Source organism: Grus americana, chromosome 9, assembly GCF_028858705.1.
Source record: "Grus americana isolate bGruAme1 chromosome 9, bGruAme1.mat, whole genome shotgun sequence".
NCBI lineage: Eukaryota > Metazoa > Chordata > Aves > Gruiformes > Gruidae > Grus > Grus americana.
In genome coordinates, this window is record NC_072860.1 from 9,461,540 (window position 1) to 9,474,828 (window position 13,289).

General features: G+C 44.4%; 1 long non-coding RNA gene across 11 annotated transcripts in view; it reads right to left on the minus strand.

The window, feature by feature from the left end:
- LOC129210136 (uncharacterized) overlaps nucleotides 1–13,289 on the minus strand; it is a 38,841-nt gene continuing 25,552 nt past the window's right edge. For 10 of the 11 annotated variants that reach the window (XR_008578323.1, XR_008578315.1, XR_008578317.1 and 7 more), the window contains 3 exons: nucleotides 5,043–5,215; nucleotides 2,469–3,556; nucleotides 1–646 (listed from right to left, as the gene is read on the minus strand). This is a non-coding gene — a long non-coding RNA (uncharacterized LOC129210136). The remainder of the gene's footprint in view (nucleotides 647–2,468; nucleotides 3,557–5,042; nucleotides 5,216–13,289) is intronic. The other variant, XR_008578316.1, reaches the window with a different exon arrangement.

A 13,289-nucleotide genomic window follows, 5' to 3' on the forward strand; every position in this document is an offset into this window, starting at 1 on the left:
TGTTTATTGGCTTTCACGGTGTTCATCTGAAGTGATTTCACTGTAAAATATTGGTGACTTGGGTCGGAGCAAGCCGGCAATGGAAACACCACAGCAGGTGTGTCTTAGCACCTCGGGAGGAGCGACTCTGAAATGCTTTGCCTGTAAGGAATAGACAGCTGGAATAAACAGCATGTCCAGCTTTTATTTTATTTTTGGAAGACCGTTAGAATCATCTGCGTTTTGCATAGTCAGTTGGGTGTAAGATAATTCTTACTGAACAGTGGCTTCCTGAAGTATGTTGATATCCAGCAGTGAACCATGAAGAGCTCATATCCCTTGGGTGACTAAACCTGCGCTTTCGCCCGCAGGTCCTGTACAATCAGGCTGGTGCGTGGCTCGCTGGGTGACCCCACTCTGGCCACTGCTGAGACCGCCTGGGTACAACGTGCTGCAGTGCCTGGTGCTGTGCTCCAGCTCGCGGCCAGGAAGGGGGCAACGCTCCATTCATCCCGTACCTCAGGAGTTAGGCGGTCACTCAGAACGTGCGGAGTGCGATTTTAAATCCACAAAAGGCAGGAGAATTGCTGGTGTTCCCAGGAGAGGTCTCTGTCTGAGGCTTTTCTGGAGCAAGGGAGAGCTCTTCAACTCTTGTGCTGGTGCCTTCCTACTTTGCATTAAAGAATTAAAAATGTATTTGATCAGGCAGAAGAAAGGGAAGAGCATGGCACCGTAGCTTCATAATTAAGTCATCCTTTGGGAGGGTAGAGACTGCAGTTCCACTCCCTGCTTGCAAGGCAGAATGCTTTTGTATTTTACATTAATCAGCCAGTGGATAAAATGCGTGAACAACCCTTAGGCTGGGCAGAAAATTTAACTGACAGCCTTGTCCTCAGCATCTCCTCTGCCCCTTTGCATTGCAGTACCTCGGTCGCTTCTTGGAGCTGGGCCTTAACCTGTGCCCTGTAGCTCTGCGCAGGTAAAAGCAGAAGCACTGCACTAAACTTTCTGACAGTTTTCAATATGCAGATTATAAAACCTTTAGATCACAAACTTTCTCTGACAAGGCATGCACACAGCTCTCAGCTCCTTCAGCCCTCATCTCAGCTCAAGCCGTCTGACACTAATATTAAGGGAAGGCAGTGAGCTGCTTCCAGATTACCTTGGATTTGTGTGGATTTGGGGCTAAGCCCCATCAGCGAAGCTGCTGCTTAAGCTTTTGCACGCTGTGTTTAAGTTGTAGGACCCAAGTGACCAGAGCTGGCAAAGTTGTATTGCTGCTTCAACTATTTCTGCTCACTTGGACAGCTGTAAAAAGAGCAGGCAGGCAACAGAACAGCTCCAGACCTGAAAGAAGGCAGCAAAGCAGACTTGGCAGAGGGAAAAAAGCAAGTCAGCTGGCTCAGGGGAGGCAAGTCAGAGGAACGAGCCCGAAGCACAAACAAAGCAAATGGCAGCCTCGAGCCTGGCCCCGGCCCTGGTGTGGCAGAGCTGAGCCACCGGCCAAGGCATGGCCCGGTTCCCAAGGCTGAGAGAGGCGTATGTCGGCAACGGAGTCAGCAGAGAGGGACGATGTGAATGAATGCCACTTTTTGGTTTTGTCTGAAATTTCCCGGTTACTCCAAGCTGGGAATGCTACCATTTGCTATTGTAAATACCCTATTCTAAAACATGGGCTCTTGGCACTCAGCCGAAGGACAAGGACGAAAGATCTCATCTGCAACTCCTCAGCGCTAGGAGAGCACAGTACTGAGTGTCAAGCCTAAATCACCTTCCCTTGGTGTAGGCAGGATGCAGCGCTTAAACCCCTTTGACATGCATTTCCTAGAGACAAATGGCAATTCCCTCTGTGGCCCATCATTTACTGTCTACATAAAAGCAGAAGGAGATGATTAGAGTGGGGATCTGCCCTGCTCTTGCTATATGTAGTGTCCTGTCTGCTCAGCCTATAACATTTTGCTATTCAGTTGTAAATAATACTCTAAGGAGGGGAATAAAATGGAGAATAAAATTAAAATTAAAATTAAACTCAGAGAAGCTAGTGTAGAAAAGCAGACAGAAAAGAAAAAAGAGCACAGGTCCAGAACACACAGGAATAAGCTGTCTACTTGGGCTTAAAAGCAGAAAGCAGCATTAGTGGAGCGCATCCCACCACCCACCCTGCGGTTTGGAGTAATGTGGGGCTGCACCCTTTGGGGTCTGCCAGCAGAAAGCCAATCCATCAGTCCTTCTGGCTGGCTTCTTCTGCCTGGCACCTGCCAATATGGGCTGACGTGAAGGCTTCCAGCGTTATACCTAAAGGAATTCTCACATTTATGTTTCAAAGAGTGCTGGGAGGCCGCACATATTTCTTTTACATGTACATATTTAAATCTATTCAAATTTGTTCCTCTTATGAATCATCGTATCATCATGAATCATCGTCGGGACTTATTAGCTTAAACTCTACACAGTACACACTTGTAAGGAAAAACACGAAATATATATACCTTGAACATTCCAGTGATATGGTTGGGCACCTTGCAGCAATACATAGATTTTCTAGCAACAGCTTCAGGAGGAGTGGAATTACTCCCATTTTACAGAAGAGTAGTGGAGGTAAAGTGGTCAGTCCATGGTTATTCAGGAAGTCTGTGGAAATGACCCCAGATCTCTAGTATTTCAACATAATTGCTAACCCACAGGACCAGCTTCTAAAACCAGATGGAAAAGTAATGCATAAAGGAAAAAAGAACAAAGAAAGGGGTTTGGTTTGGTTTGTTGCCAATGAAGAGTAAAAGAAGAAAGCCATTAACAAAGCATTTTCCCATGTGATTCAAATTAGGGCAGCCATAATGGCTGAAGACAATTGTGCTTTTATTCTTTTTCAGTGATATTTTCAAATTTGGGAAAGTTTTTGTTGTTGTTTTGCCATTCAACATAAATACGTTCAGTTTGGTGCCACCACCAGAATGACTCACTGCCCTAAAGAAATTCAGAATGTCCCCAGTAGAGGAATTACATTACTAAATTTTAAATCTGAGCCACATCAGTACAGATTTTTCTATGCTGGGAAACAATTTCTGTACAGTCTGGAGGAAGTGCTCTCTAACAAATGAAAAATGAATTCTGTATTCCAAACCCCATTAAGTTCACTGTTTTTTGTTGTTTTGTAAGGAATGAATAAAACCAACCAAACAAATCCTTTTGGATACAAATCAAAAAGAGGTATAAAGCATTAGTTGGGCTTTTAGCCATAAGTTACTAGGAGATCTATGGTCTCAATGAGTTTTTGGTCATGCTTTTCAGGAAATACACAATACAGAGTTTATTCAAGATATCTTAATGATAACAACTCAAGGCATGTTGGTTATTAGCTATAGGTTTCTTTCTTACTGACACATTCTTCTGGAAACCTGGCCTTGGCTCTGCATTCTGCCCAAGCCAGGTTTTTTTTTTTTTTTAGATTTTAGTTTCTTTGGTTCTTTCAAACCGAAAAAGAAGAAAAGAGTATATAGGGAATACTAAAAAAAAAAAAAAATTAACACAAGATTTTCAAACTTGAAGTTTCTATTTGATGATTTAGGGCTTCTTTTATCTGAAAATTAAAAAAAATCAATTTTAAAAATAAATATTTATAAAACAAGCACTTGTAAAATCTGCTTTTCTGCCAGCCCCAGAGAATGCTTTCTGATTAGCCATTTTTCTGAGACTACCTGGGTGTTTTCATACTCTCAGCTCACAATAGAATAGAGTGCATTGCCTTCTCCGAGAGGGGTCAGCTCACAGTCTGAATTACAGCACATGGAGGCACCTTGCACTTGGTTGAACAGAGTTTTGATCTGTGCTTTTCCATACACTGAATTCTGGGATATATATTTGCATAATTTATTTACAGGAATAAACCAAAGAGCCTAGAAAGGATATTTCTTGTGATAAATAATGGGAAGTTATAAAGGTGGGGCAGTTTGGACTATTTCCTGCATTTTACTCATAGGGAAACAATAAAAAGCTAATATTCTCCCCAGAGATTTACAGATTAAGACTCTAGATTTTTGTCTTGGGCTTTTGTTGTTGTTCCCCCCCTATTTAAATGACTTTGGGGGCTAACAAGTAATTTGTATCCTCTGAGGATAAGGTCTAAAAAGAAATTCTATATTCAGCCCAAGACTATTAAATCACTTTAGGTGACTATTCTCTTTCAGAAGTCTGTAGAGATGGACAAGGTTCGGGGTTTTGATTTCAGTCGGCTTGAATGAAACAGGCTGCTGCTAAGCCTGTCCAAGAGAGCATGCTATCGGCCTGCTCAGCCAGTAGTAAACACCTAAAGTACAAAGTTAAGAGTCCAGAGGACAAATGCTACGGCTTTGATTCCTCAAAGGTTCAAACCACTGTCTGAAATAATTAGCAGCTGCAGCCAGTAATCGCTTGCCATTGAGGCAGGAAGGAAACCCAGCAGCAGGCAGCCAAGGTACAATGCCAACGTACCTTGCTCCTGCCTCTCTGCCCTAACCTGGCTTCTCCTTTGTAAAGCACAACAGCTAGCCCCAAAGAGCGAGCCTTCCCGTCTTCTGCTGGAACGTACTTCCCTCGCCTCACGTCAGCTGGACCTGACACCATAGCTAAACCTCACCACCTCAAGTTAGCTTGCCTTTTCTCAAAACAAAGGCTAACTTCTGAATTGGCAAGCTGGAGTAATATTCACTTTGCTCATTTTGCCAAAATGACGTAGAAGATGGCAGACCAGGCAGTCTTTGGCTAAAAGTAAAGGTTTCTTGCCTTTCAACTAATTAACATGCTTCAGGTCTTGCTTTGAAAACTCTGTTACTTCTTAGCAAAATATTTCATACTTTCCTCCTGGTCTCTTTATTTTCCTGCCCTCACTTAAACTCTGATCACGCTAATGATCTTCAGCTTCTGTTGCTTCTGTCATGCTTTTCACAACATTTCTAGGTCTCTAGCGCTTAGCCATTAAACCCTCAGAGAGAGATATATATATCTCACACCTATCATCGTTTTGATAAACATTCTCCAGAAACACATTTGATCCCTTTTCTATTTTCCCTATTTATTTCTCTACTCACCACCTCCGTTCGGTGCGTTTGATGCCTCAGTGTCTTGGGTTTGCCCACCCCCTTCTGCATTCCAGCACCAGCTTCTTCCAGGACTGGGATGTCCCCTCCGCTTGGTGGGAGAGTTGTGGTTTAACTTCTCTTGCCTACAGTTTAGTCCAGACATCCCCTTGAGTCAGTTTGTGCTGCAACAACAATAAAGACAGGATTAACTGGTTCAAAGCGTTAAGAATTAAGGCATATCACGATAATTTGAGAGATGATGGGAAAGGTCCTTTCCCCTGTCCCCTTCTCAGAGCTGGAGAGCAGGCTAACAGTTTCTTAAGTCATAGTTTCTGATGTGTTTGAGGTTTCAGTTTCTGAAGGCAGAAGTAGATGGAATGGTTCCCAGCTCAAACGCATTCCTTTGGAAAGGGGTGGGGTTTGGTTTTAATAATGCCAGGCTAATTTGTGAATTAATGTCTCAATTTTCTGAGGTACAAGAGCAGTCTGCTTTGGAGGACTGGCTGACAGTATGTAACAAAAAAAAAAAAAAAAAGACGAGGACAAACAAATCTAATTCTTTTAGATTTTGTTGTTAGTGTGCATTAAGACTAAAAGGTCAGCTACCCACGATAAGTCTATAGGAAATGCTTCATATATTTTCAGGGCATGATGAATATATATAAAAGCATGTATGACATTAAAAAGTTGTGGTTTTGATTAAAAGGCAAAACCCAGTAGCACTATAGGAGGCAGGTGCTCTGTTTGTTTAAAAAAAAAAAAAAAGAAAAAAGGAGAAAGCCAGTAAGGTTCAGGAAACAATTTTTACAACTACTGATAACAGGACAAACACCTTTAATCACTAAAGGCATGGAACTGCCTTTTAGTACACACAGCTAGGTAGCCTTTTGGGCAGAAACAGCTCTGTCCTTATTCACTCAGAGGTGTCCCAGGAAGCTCTAGAAGACCAAGTGGTCTGTGACAAGGGGACAGGCACTAGCTGGCCTGGGGTTAAATGAGCCCAGAATCCCACGCCTGGTCGGCACGTTGCTCTGGGGGGAGCAGGCAAGAAGGCATCGGCTGCCAAGGAGCAAAACCGTGTCTGCCCCCAATTCATTCTTACGCAACTGCAGCCAGTGTCCTAAGTGAGATTTTTTTTTTTTTTTTTTTTTTTTTTGGCTGAAAGCTTGGGCTGCACGTGAGTAACGGCGAGAGCAAGGGAAGGCACGGAAGCCTTGCCGCTGGCGAGCGTGGTGCGTACTTCCCCACGCAGTGCCTCTGCCCTCCGGTCTGCAGGGCACTTTCACGCAGCACTGCTGCTAGTAAGTAAAAACACAAGTTTGTAGATTAAGGAAAGGGTGAAAATATGGTCAAAACCTTTTTGAGAAGAATGTTTGAGATACTACTGTAGCCAAACTTAAATACGCCCTGACCAAAGCTCAAATACGCTACATCTGCTCAGGTCAGTTCTCACAGGGAGCAATGCAACAAGGAGAAACACAGGGAAGGGGGACAGACAGGACACCGAACCGCTTCCCAGGCATCAGCAGGGCCATTCCCATGGGATGTGGGTGTTGCGGACAGATGTAGCCCATGCTCTTGCCCTGTGGTTAGCCTCCACCACAACTTCCCATCCACTCCATTTATTTCTGTCCCTTTTGGTGGCAGTGCCGGGCCAAGCGCTGGCCGGATGGCCAAGGCCAGCCCCTGCCATGTGCAGGCCTGCCTCTGCCAGTCCCCGTCCCTGCTGCACCAGCACGAGCTCCATCTCTTTCTGAGGCTTCAGCAGATGGATCCGTCCCTGAATCCTAGCATCGCCAGGAAAGCTAAAGAAGTTGTTCAGACTGTCCCAAGCTGGGAACCTTTCACCATGCCAGAAGTTAGGAGGCTAGACAGTTACACCAGCCGATGGCTCCCTCTAGAAGGAGTAAAGTACACTGAAGTCATCTTGTGTGTCTGAACAGCTCCGGTGGAGCACATTTCCCTCCCAGGTCTGGACCTCTGGCCGGTGCCTGAGCACCGTGCGTGCCCCTTCCCGAACAGAGGATGTTGCGGCAGCGACCTGCCTTGCTGTGGCTTTGCAGACAGTGACTCCATTTCCACAGCTATCATAACAGTGCTTGGGGATGTGTTTCCCTCTAAGCTGTGTCCACTGTCTGCATTTTGAAACCACATGTAAGCTGGTGGGCTCGTGGGCTAGCCTAAGAAAACCTCAGCTCTGTACCAAAGTCTCTCTCTCAGGGTCTTCCTTGGGTCAGCACCTTTTCACCTCAAACACACACAGCCCACCAGACCAGAGATCAAAGCTACTCCTTAACCAAGCCAGGACACGATGAACCCAAGGTTGTCTCCCATCACCTCCTTCTAAAGGGAAAACAAACATGACTTTTTCTTTTTTTATTTTGTGCTGGGCAGACAGCTCTGCCTTCCCACCATTTTTCAGTGGCACAAGAGGGGACATAAATCAATGTTCAAGCCTGCTCTGTGCCCATCACTGCATAAACTTCCCCTGGCTGCACGAGTGTTTTGTTTTGTTTTGTTTTGTTTTTTCATAAGCCGGTCTGAGGTTATCTGTATTTTATTTGCAAGTTTTGTTTTGTTCTAGTCCTAGCTTGCCTGCATCCACTTTTGTCACCTAGGGTTTTGCTGCTTTGTTTTCCAGTTGCTCCATTTGGGCCCAGTGAATAAGCTTTTAAGTCAGAAAGCTCGCACGCTGGCAGCAGCATCCCCAGCTCGGGCTTGCTCTGCCCCATCAGGCTTGACAGCACTTCAGAAATGATTGATGCTGTAGCCCCAGTGCCCTCCCTTGAGATGACTCAGCACTCAGGAAAGCTGTCAGTGCTTAAGGAGAAAGTATCACCGCAGAAATGCTGGCTCGTTTCAGCTTATCTCCAGAGTTAGTGAACTCAAAGATCATAAATACATGGATTAGGGTTTCTGACTTCACGAGTTCTTGGACAGTTGACACCAAGAGCTGTACTTCTGTGGCAAAATGTGGATGTGCCTCCCTCTAGTCACAACGCCATGAAGCAGCCAATATCCATAATTCATTTGGTGTACTGTGCGGTTCAGAAGCCGTGGAGGACCATGTAAAATGCCCACCCAGCTTACAAATGACTGCAGTTAAGTCCGCCCATGGAGGATTCTTCTAATTAAGCCCTGGGAGGGAAGGGGCAAAAGGCAAGTGAAGCAACAGGAGGCATCCGCATTAGCATGGGTGTTAAGTTATTGGTTCCTGTGCCCTATGGTATCAGGGGAAGCAATTTTTGGCAATTCACCTGTTATGAAGAAGGTCCAGGAAGGTAATCCAGACAGCAATGAGCTGCATAAAGCAACTTCAACTTTTCTTGGGAATTTCCCACTTGGTTCATACTCTAGTCCAAAGGTAGCGATCTCACCCAGTGCCTTTATGCCTACCCTCTGTTATTGGTATTTGTTCAGGCTGAACAATCATTTGTGTTGAATAAATGGCACATATCAAACCATTGGGTTTAGTAACTTGTAAGAGAAAGGCCAGGAATTAAGCTCAAAGTAGCTTTGAGACAGCTGAAAGCACCAGCCTCTCATATCCATCCATTTCTTCCAAGAGCACTTCAAATTCCCTTTGCTTCCAGAGAAGCCGTTTCTCAGTCTCACTTCTGGCCAGCCCAGTCCTCAGAGGTGCTCTGGGCTCTGCTTTCTTAGGGTGGTTATTTCTCTCACAGATGAATTCCTGGTAGCTTGCCACAGTTTATCTCAATAAATCTTCATATACCAAATTTTTATAGGCTTTTTTTCATGTCAGGTGTTGAGCAATCTAATATTACATCGTTTGTACTGAGTGTTCACTGTCATCAAGAGCAGAGAACTGCCTACTGGATATGATTTCCTTTCAGAGGCGAAACAAAGACATTTTTACTAAGCCTGAGTGTTTCAGTGAAATACTCCGAGTCTGACCCCAGCCTTTCACACACAGGTAGAGCCAGCGTCAGGCAGCCACCAAACACCTCGGAGCTCCCTCACCTTCCAGAAGTGCTTTGTTCACACCAGCAGAGCAACGCAGGATGACTGAATTCCAGTTCAGCAGCATTTAGAGTCCAGTTTGCATAGAAATAAATAGTTACCCGAGGATCAAAGGCACAGAATCGGAGCTTAGTATCCATACACTGTATTCAAAATGAGCAGAACAGGTGAGGACAAACTATTGCAGGTCTCTTTTTGTAATCATTAGGATTGACTCATTCTGAAATGCTATTACTAAACAGAGGTGAATTACATCCCTGGCAATAACCATAATACTTTCAAGACTAGATTTTCGAGTTATCTGTTTGCATATGTGCCTGCACAAATTGTGCATGCCACATCTCTTGGCACTAGCATAGCCACTGTGTGCACAAAAGTGGCATCTGTGCACGCACGTGGCCAGCTAGACACCAGGCTGGACTTGGACTGAACACCCAGGCTAGACACGCAGATCCCTCAGAGCAGTTGGCTCCTACTTTTATTAAGTTACTGTCAAAACAGTGCAGATCATAGAGCAGCAGAAGCTAAAAACCAGTTCCAAGTAACGTAGACAAAACCAAGCTCACGTATCACTCAAGCAGTGCCAGCAGCTCCTTCGATTTTGCATCCATCTTCCCTAAACACTCTGCATTCAGCAGTTCACACCTCAGGTGTGATCACACCTTGGGTTAAAACATTTCTACTTTTGTACAACCCCCTGTTATATTTTATTACCAATGCCTATTATTTGGATTAAGTTACTTCCTTTGTATGACTGGCTACTTCCCAGCTGCCTCTGAAACCAGCAGTGATGAAGTGGGGGAAACGAAAGCAGCAGATGCTCATCCTTCAGTCCCCACCACCCGCACTGCAATGCAGCACTCGGCGCTCCTTCCCCAGACCTCCGTCCTCTCTCCATCCCTTGATTTCTGGAGCTAGGGAGGGGGAGAACTGCCATAGTGATAAAATGCCATTTTCCTCTTACCTCTTTATAATAATCTCTGTCAAAACATTAAAAAAAAAAAAAATCCCCCCAAAAAACCCCACCCACCCAAATTCCATTGTCCTCAACAAATGCCTTTGTCCTTAGGCTCTTCACATTTTGCCTTTTAGTACTCATTTAACACAGACTCCCTCAACGCTGGCAATTATCATAAATTTTGCCGTGTCTTAACTGGAAGTCTCTAAGCAGTCATTCCAATATCGGGCACTGTAAGATACATCATGACAGCACCATCTCTATTCACACTTCTCCAATATGCCCTTGATAAATCATCTACTATATTTTCAACTCCTTTTCTGGATTGGCATTCAAACCTTCACTTGGTATTTCTGGAGTGTTAACAGCTGTCTCCCTATTCCTGGTGAATACTTAGCAAAGGTTCTTGAAAATAATCTCAAACACCTAGTGATCTGTTCCTAGGGCTGCTCAAGTTTTCCATAGATGCACTAGCGGAGACCATTCGGAGCGCTACTGTCGCAGTCACCCCTTGTGACATTGGTATCTCGGTTTGCTAAACGCTGCTTGAGATTAGAGATACACTTAGACAATGCAGAGGTGGGATAGGAGATAAGCTGCAACATAAAAAGAGCAGATGAGGAACTGAGGCACACTTGGCTTTCAACCAAATATGCAGTGCATGCTCCATATAAACACATGAGAGAACAAGGAGGTGGCACATGAAAGCCCTTAAATCTGTCAAAGGAGAAAAGAATAACAATTCTGGATTATTAACAATGACCCGTTTCACACTTCAGCAAAAAAAAAAAAAAAAAAAAATTCCAATGGCTAAAGATTTAGCTAGTTCTTTGGGAACTTGGGTTCAGTCCCTGACCTGCCAACAAACTCTCAGTGCAACCTTTAGAAAATCACTTGGTTTTACTCTACCTGTCTGTCTGTAAAAGGGGAATAGTGGCATTTCTTTACTGCGGTGCCAGGCAGCAGAAGCTTGGAGCGTGGAGGTGCTCAGATGCCACAGTCTACTACTGCTCTTCAAAAGTCGAACATTCCTTGTCTTACTGAGTGGTTTTTGATGTGCATGTAACAGAAGGTAGCTAGCAAAATGAAGCAATTAGTTCTGTGACATTTTCAGCTGCCTAACGAGTTTCTCTTCTGCTTGTCACACAAGTCTTTCAGAATTGGAGCTTGTGTTACCAGTTCTCAATATTTTACGCTTTTTCGGGCTGCAATTCAACAGCTGTCTCAATATTGCAGTTGGAGCCAACATATTCCATATAGATTTTCCTCAATATGTTGCCATTTTTTAAAAACTTTTGCCATGCTGCTTTGCTATTCATGGCTTGATCATGGCTAACTTTTCATTAGAAATCTGGCACTTGAGTCTTTCTCCTACAAACGTGTGAACTGAGGTTGTTTTAATGTCAGTGAGATTAATTTCTCTGAAAGCTCAGGTTTCTGTCCCAGTGTTTTCCCCCACTCTTCCAAGCTGCACATCATGTGCTTGTTAGTCAGTTCTCCACAAAAATACCACAAATCTCATACAGAATACCACTCTTTCCAGCCTTTCTATTTTGCTTTCTAGGTTCAAGAAGGTACTATATTTATCATCCATGTTATTGCAGGGCTTTTTTGGTCCAGCCCCTGTTCCTTAGAGTTGGTCCACAAAAATTTGTCCTTACAATGACTGCTCTATGTGCTATCATTATTGGTATTATTCTCCCTAAAATACTGTACTGTATTGAGCATAAGCCTCCTTTTTACTCCTCCTGACCCAGTAAAAATCCTTCTGTGGAGAACTACCCTGCGAAACTCTGGCCCTTCTCCCCTGTCCTTTGGCATGGTTAGAGCTGTACTAATCTCCCACTGAAGTTCCCTGTCCTGACTTCACCAGCCCAAGTGCCAAAGGATGTAAGAGTCTTGCTTTGTGCAATTAGGAATCGCTACAAGTGCCTGTATTGATTTTAAAATTAAACTGACAGTATCTTTGCCACCTATACATAGATCGATATTCTTTGAAGCTTTGCATTCCTGCTGTTTTGCACATCCCCTAAGAAGGAGCCCCTTTCCATGCAGGAAGGACTCTCTGCAGCAGACCCATCGCTGTCCTGGGGTGGAACACACCTATGGATGATTATCGCTGAAAAGCTTTCAGTCATATCCTTTGGACCACTTGAACCACAGACTTATTAAAAAATGTGGTATTTAGGAAAAAAGGAAAATATACCTTTGCATTTGATACTACTTTAAAGTACTATTAAAATATTGCATATAGTTCTGGAATCAGACTTTATACAGGAACAAAAGTTTATTTTATTTATTACTAGGCCAAGAGGTATATTCTCTTTTTGTCCACTACACTTTTCGTGCAATCTGCAAGTATATAGAGAACATTTGAGACGTCAGGACCCCTATATTTTTCCATTTCAGTTATACCATTATATTCTTTTGCCTTCTGAAAATAGCTTATGCAACTTGTCAAAATCTGCAAGTTCAGAACTATTTCTGAACTTCAGAATTATTTTTAGATCAATCATATACAGCTCACTGAGTATCATCTTTTTTTTGTAGTTTAGGCAACCTTCTTTCTTAATTCAGCATATGTTACGAAAAATCTGTGAGCCATCCCTTGCCTTCTCTCCCAGGTATCACACTCATAAATGCTGTAACTACTTTGCATGCCTTAAAATTCTTGGTCCCATGAGGAGTAATCTCATCAGGCCCTCCTCAGAGCATTGCCCTAGCTCCTAGTGCTGCTCAGCTGAAATCATCGCCTCCATTCCCTGCCCTCTTTCGGGCTCGGTTGACCCCTTTGGCACTTTTGGGTGAGCCTTCCTCAGTCTGTCCCTGCGGCACGGCTCCACCGGGGTGAAATCCTGAACTCGTCTTTGGGACGGCGTGACGTACCGCCCCTGCGGCTGGACGTTCCCCACGGGCAGTGTCCCTGGGTACTCACCGCTTCGGCTCAGGCTTAGGGGAGCAGTGCGGGAGGACTCGGGCAGCACCGCGGTGGTGGTGGTGGTGCTGCCAGGAGACCTCTGCCAGGTGGAGGAGAGAGTTGGGGCCACATCCCTCATCTCCTGGGTAAATAGTCCAGCCTTTAAACTAAGGGGTGAAGGGAGCAACTGCAACAGCCGCCATGCGCTTTGAGTGCTTCCCCCTCCTTTCTAAACAGCTAAGTGAAAGGTTTTGTTTCAACTAACTTGCCATTTTTGCTCTTGTGAGGAAAATGGACAAAAGTACATCTTGCCTGAGCCAAGAAAGCACATCACCGCACATCCCCTACCCGCAGGAAGGGACGCGTTGGTTAATGGTGTCAGAGGGAACAATTCTGGATG